Raw genomic sequence first — 6879 nt, 5'->3', positions numbered from 1 at the left:
TCTGAAAAGGAAACTAAGAGAAGCTAAAATACAACAGTCCAGAGACAACCTTTCAGAAATTTTCGAACAAGAAGAGGAGATGGCAGCCGAAAATAATAATAATGTAAGGAGGATGCTTGGTGACTTTACTGCACCTAATTCCAATTTACATGGAAGAAGCATCTCCATCTCTACCATTGGAGCAAATAATTTTGAGCTGAAACCTCAGCTAGTTTCTCTGATGCAGCAAAATTGCAAGTTTCATGGACTTCCATCTGAAGATCCCTTTCAGTTCTTAACTGAATTCTTGCAGATCTGTGATACTGTTAAGACTAACGGAGTAGATCCTGAAGTCTACATGCTCATGCTTTTTCCTTTAGCTGTAAGAGACAGAGCTAGAGTGTGGTTGGACTCTCAACCTAAGGATAGCCTGAACTCTTGGGATAAGCTGGTCAAGGCTTTCTTAGCCAAGTTCTTTCCTCCTCAAAAGCTGAGCAAGCTTAGAGTGGATGTTCAAACCTTCAGACAGAAAGAAGGTGAATCCCTCTATGAAGCTTGGGAGAGATACAAATGACTGACCAAAAAGTGTCCTTCTAACATGCTTTCAGAATGGACCATCCTGGATATATTCTATGATGGTCTGTCTGAATTAGTTAAGATGTCATTGGATACTTCTGCAGGTGGATCCATTCACCTAAAGAAAATGCCTGCAGAAGCTCAAGAACTCATTGACATGGTTGCTAATAACCAGTTCATGTACACTTCTGAGAGAAATCCTGTAAGTAATGGGACGCCTCAGAAGAATGGAGTTCTTGAAATTGATACTCTGAATGCCATATTGGCTCAGAACAAAATATTGACTCAGCAAGTCAATATGATTTCTCAGAGTCTGAATGGAATGCAAGCTGCATCCAACAGTACTCAAGAGGCATCTTCTGAAGAAGAAGCTTATGATCCTGAGAACCCTGCAATAGCAGAGGTAAATTACTTGGGTGAACCATATGGGAACACCTATAATCCATCATGGAGAAATTATCCAAATTTCTCATGGAAGGATCAACAAAAGCCTCAACAAGGCTTTAATAATGGTGGAAGAAACAGGTTTAGCAATAGCAAGCCTTTTCCATCATCCACTCAGCAACAGACAGAGAACTCTGAACAAAATACTTCTAATTTAGCAAATTTAGTCTCTGATCTATCAAAGGCCACTGTGAGTTTCATGAATAAAACAAGGTCCTCCATTAGAAATTTGGAAGCACAAGTGGACCAGCTGAGTAAAAAGATCACTGAAATTCCTCCTAGTACTCTCCCAGGCAATACAAAAGAAAATCTAAAAGGAGAGTGTAAGGCCATTGAATTAATCACCATGGTCGAACCTGTAAGGGAATGAGAGGACGTGAATCCCAGGGAGGAAGACCTCCTGGGACGCCCAGTGATCAATAAGGAGTTTCCCTTTGAGGAACCAAAGGAATCTGAGGCTCATCTAGAGACCATAGAGATTCCAGTAAACCTCCTTATGCCATTCATGAGCTCTGATGAGTATTCCTCTTCTGAAGAGAATGAGGATGTTACTGAAGAGCAAGTTACCAAGTACCTTGGTGCAATCATGAAGCTGAATGCCAAATTATTTGGTATTGAGACTTGGGAAGACGAACCTCCCTTGCTCACTAATGAACTGAGTGATCTGGATCAACTGACATTGCCTCAGAAGAAACAGGATCCTGGAAAGTTCATAATACCTTGTACCATAGGCAACATGATCTTTGATAAGGCTCTGTGTGACCTTGGTTCAGGGATAAACCTCATGCCCCTCTCTGTAATAGAGAAACTGGGAATCTATGGGGTGTAAGCTGCTAAAATCTCATTAGAGATGGCAGACAATTCAAGAAAACAGGCTTATGGACAAGTAGAGGACGTGTTAGTAAAGGTTGAAGGCCTTTACATCCCTGCTGATTTCATAGTCCTGGATACTGGGAAGGATGAGGATGAATCCATCATCCTTGGAAGACCCTTCCTAGCCATAGCAAGAGCTGTAATTGATGTTGACAGAGGTGAATTAGTCCTTCAATTGAATGAGGACTCCCTTGTGTTTACAACTCAAGGTTACCCTTCTGTAAACATGGAGAGGAAGCACAAAAAGCTTCTCTCAAAACAGAGTCAACCAAAGCCCCCACAGTCAAACTCTAAGTTTGGTGTTGGGAGGCCACAACCAAACTCTAAGTTTGGTGTTGAACTCCCATATCCAAACTCTAAGTTTGGTGTTGGGGAGTCTCAACAATGCTCTGAACATCTGTGAGGCTCCATGAGAGCCCACTGTCAAGCTATTGACATTAAAGAAGCGCTTGTTGGGAGGCAACCCAATTTTTATTTATCTAATTTTTATTTTCATGGTTTTTCATGTTTTATTAGGTTCATGATCATGTGGAGTCACAAAATAAATATAAAAATTAAAAACGGAATCAAAAACAGCAGAAGAAAAATCACACCCTGGAGGAAGACCTTACTGGCGTTTAAACGCCAGTAAGAAGCATATGGCTGGTGTTCAACGCCGAAACAGAGCATGGTTCTGGCGCTGAACGCCCAAAATGGGCAGCATCTGGGCGTTTGAACGCCAAAATTGCACCCTGGAGAAGAGCTGGCGCTGAACGCCCAAAACAAGCATGGTTCTGGCGTTCAACGCCAGAAATGGGCAACAAATGGGCGTTCAACACCCAGAACAAGCACCAATCTGGCGCTGAACGCCCAGAGTTGTGTGCAAGGGCATTTTGCATGCCCAATTTGGTGCAAGGTTGTAAATCCTTGAACACCTCAGGATCTGTAGACCCCACAGGATCACCTCAGGATCTGTGGACCCCACAGGATCCCCACCTACCTCCACTCACTTCTTCTCACCCCTCTTTCACACAATCCCATAAACACTCTTCCCCAAAACTCTTCACCAATCACCTCAATCTCTCTTCCCTATCACCACTTCACCACTCACATCCATCCACTCTTCCCCATAAACCTACCTCATAAACTCCACCTACCTTCAAAATTCAAAATCAATTTCCCACCCAAACCCACCCTATATGGCCGAACCTTACCCCCCCCCCACCCTTCCCTATATAAAGCCCTCCATTCTTCCTCATTTTCACACAACACAACCCTCTCTTCCCCTTCTTGGCCGAATACACATATCCATCCTCTCCTCCTTATTCTTTTCTTCTTCTTCATCTATTCTTTCTTCTCTTGCTCGAGGATGAGCAATATTCTAAGTTTGGTGTGGTAAAAGCATAAGCTTTTTGTTTTTCCATTACCATTGATGGCACCTAAAACCAGAGAATCCTCTAGAAAAGGGAAAGGGAAGACAAAAGCTTCCACCTCCGAGTCATGGGAGATGGAAAGATTCATCTCCAAAGCTCATCAAGACCACTTCTATGATGTTGTGGTCAAGAAGAAGGTGATCCCTGAGGTCCCTTTCAAACTCAAGAGAAATGAGTATCCGGAGATCCGACATGAAATCCAAAGAAGAGGTTGGGAAGTTCTAACAAAACCCATCCAACAAGTCGGCATCCTAACAGTTCAAGAGTTCTATGCCAATGCATGGATCACTAGGAACCATGATCAAAGTAAGAACCCAAACCCAAAGAATTATATTACAATGGTTCGGGGGAAATACTTAGATTTCAGTCCGGAAAATGTGAGGTTGGCGTTTAACTTGCCTATGATGCAAGGAGATGCACGCCCCTACACTAGAAGGGTCAACTTTGATCAAAGGTTAGACCAAGTCCTCATGGAAATATGTGTGGAAGGAGCTCAATGGAAGATTGACTCCAAAGGCAAGCCGGTTCAATTAAGAAGACTGGACCTCAAGTCTGTGGCTAGAGGATGGTTGAGTTCATCCAACGCTCCATCGTCCCCACTAGCAACCGATCTGAAGTTACTGTGGATCGGGCCATCATGATTCATAGCATCATGATTGGAGAGGAAGTAGAAGTTCATGAAGTCATCTCCCTTGAATTCTACAAAATAGTCGAAAAGCCCTCTCCTAGGGCAAGGCTAGCTTTTCCTCATCTTATTTGCCATTTATGTTACTCAGCTGAAGCTTTTATAGAAGGAGACATTCCCATTGAGGAAGAGAAGCCCATCACTAAGAAAAGGATGGAGCAAGCAAGAGAGCCCATTCATGGATCTCAAGAGACGCATGAAGCTCATCACCATGAGATCCCGGAGATGCCTCAAATGCATTTTCCTCCACAAAACTATTGGGAGCAAATCAACACCTCCCTAGGAGAATTAAGTTCCAACATGGGACAATTAAGGGTGGAACATCAAGAGCACTCCATCATCCTTCATGAAATAAGAGAAGATCAAAAAGCAATGAGAAAGGAGCAACAAAGACAAGGAAGAGACATAGAAGAGCTCAAGGACATCATTGGTTCCTCAAGAAGGAAATGCCACCATCACTAAGGTGGACTCATTCCTTGTTCTTACATTCTCTGTTTTTCATTTTCTCTATGTTAAGTGCTTATCCATGTTTGTGTCTTCATTACATGATCATTAGTATTTAGTAACTTTGTCTTAAAGTTATGAATGTCCTATGAATCCATCACCTCTCTTAAATGAAAAATGTTTTAATTCAAAAGAACAAGAAGTACATGAGTTTCGAATTTATCCTTGAACTTATTTTAATTATATTGATGTGGTGACAATGCTTCTTGTTTTCTGAATGAATGCTTGAACAGTGCATATGTCTTTTGAAGTTGTTGTTTAAGAATGTTAAATATGTTGGCTCTTGAAAGAATGATGACTAGGAGACATGTTATTTGATAATCTGAAAAATCATAAAAATGATTCTTGAAGCAAGAAAAATCAGCAAAGAATAAAGCTTGCAGAAAAAAAAATAGAAAAAAAATAGAAAGAAAAAGAAAAAAAAAAGCAAGCAGAAAAAGCCAAAAGCTCTTAAAACCAAGAGGCAAGAGCAAAAAGCCAGTAACCCTTAAAACCAAAAGGCAAGGGTAATAAAAAGGATCCCAAGGCTTTGAGCATCAGTGGATATGAGGGCCTAAAGGAATAAAATCCTGGCCTAAGCGGCTAAACCAAGCTGTCCCTAACCATGTGCTTGTGGCGTGTAGGTGTCAAGTGAAAACTTGAGACTGAGCGGTTAAAGTCAAGGTCCAAAGCAAAAGAAGAGTGTGCTTAAGAACCCTGGACACCTCTAATTGGGGACTTTAGCAAAGCTGAGTCACAATCTGAAAAGGTTCACCTAGTTATGTGTCTGTGGCATTTATGTATCCGGTGGTAATACTGGAAAACAAAGTGCTTAGGGCCACAACCAAGACTCATAAATTAGCTGTGTTCAAGAATCATCATACTAAACTAGGAGAATCAATAACACTATCTGAACTCTGAGTTCCTATAGATGCCAATCATTCTGAACTTCAATGGATAACGTGAGATGCCAAAACTATTCAAGAGGCAAAAAGCTACAAGTCCCGCTCATCTGATTGGAGCTATATTTCATTGATAGTTTGGAAATTATAGTATATTCTCTTCTTTTTATCCTATTTGATTTTCAGTTGCTTGGGGACAAGCAACAATTTAAGTTTGGTGTTGTGATGAGTGGATAATTTATACGCTTTTTGGCATTGTTTTTAGTAGAATCTAGTTACTTTAAGGGATGTTTTCATTAGTTTTTATGTTAAATTTACATTTCTGGACTTTATTATGAGTTTGTGTGTTTTTCTATGATTTCAGGTATTTTCTGGCTGAAATTGAGGGACTTGAGCAAAAATCAGATTCAGAGGTAGAAGAAGGACTGCTGATGTTGTTGGATTCTGATCTCCCTGCACTCAAAGTGGATTTTCTGGAGCTACAGAACTCAAAATGGCGCTCTTCCAATTGCGTTAGAAAGTAGACATCCAGGGCTTTCCAGCAATGTATAATAGTCTATACTTTGACTGAGTTTAGATGACGTAAAAGGGCGTTGAACGCCAGTTCTACGCTGCTGTCTGGAGTTAAACGCCAGAAACAAGTCACAAACCAGAGTTGAACGCCAGAAATACGTTACAACCTGGCGTTCAACTCCAGAAAGAGCCTCTGCATGTGTAACACTCAAGCTCAGCCCAAGAACACACCAAGTGGGCCCCGGAAGTAGATTTATGCATCAATTACTTACTTCTGTAAACCCTAGTAGCTAGTTTATTATAAATAGAACTTTTTACTATTGTATTAGACATCTTTTGATCATTTTTAGATCTGGAGACCTCCATGGGAGGCTGGCCACTCGGCCATGCTTACCCTATTATCACTTATGTATTTTCAACGGTAGAGTTTCTGCACTCCATAGATTAAGGTGTGGAGCTCTGTTGTTCCTCAAAGATTAATGCAAAGTACTACTGTTTTTCTATTCAATTCAACTTATTCTGCTTCTAAGATATTCATTCGTACTTCAACCTGAATGTGATGAACGTGACAATCATCATCATTCCTATGAACGCGTGCCTGACAACCACTTCCGTTCTACCTTAGATTGAATGAGTATCTCTTGGATCTCTTAATCAGAATCTTCGTGGTATAAGCTAGATTGATGGCGGCATTCATGAGAGTCCAGAAAGTCTAAACCTTGTCTATGGTATTCCGAGTAGGACTCTGGGATTGAATGACTGTGACGAACTTCAAACTCACGATTGCTGGGCGTAGTGACAGACGCAAAAGGAGGGTGAATCCTATTCCAGTATGATCGAGAACCTCAGATGATTAGCCGTGCTGTGACAGAGCATTTGGACCATTTTCATAAGAGGATAGGATGCAGCCATTGACAAGGGTGATGCCTCCAGACGATTAGCCATGCAGTGACAGCGTATTGGACCATTTTTCAGAGAGGATCAAAAGTAGCCATTGACAAAGGTGATGTCC

The 6879-nt window shown here is 41.3% G+C and overlaps 1 non-coding gene across 1 annotated transcript; it reads right to left on the bottom strand.

The window, feature by feature from the left end:
- Positions 1 to 475: 475 nt before the first annotated feature.
- Positions 476 to 583, bottom strand: LOC148573385 (small nucleolar RNA R71). Its single transcript, XR_015905501.1, has one exon. It is a non-coding gene; the product is annotated as a small nucleolar RNA R71 (small nucleolar RNA).
- Between the last annotated feature and the right edge of the window lie 6296 nt (positions 584 to 6879).

This window comes from Arachis ipaensis, chromosome B2 (assembly GCF_059453495.1).
Source record: "Arachis ipaensis isolate K30076 ecotype BB chromosome B2, ASM5945349v1, whole genome shotgun sequence".
Lineage (NCBI taxonomy): Eukaryota > Viridiplantae > Streptophyta > Magnoliopsida > Fabales > Fabaceae > Arachis > Arachis ipaensis.
The sequence above is the reverse complement of the archived record's forward strand: the minus strand, read 5'-3'. Positions and strand labels throughout refer to the sequence as shown.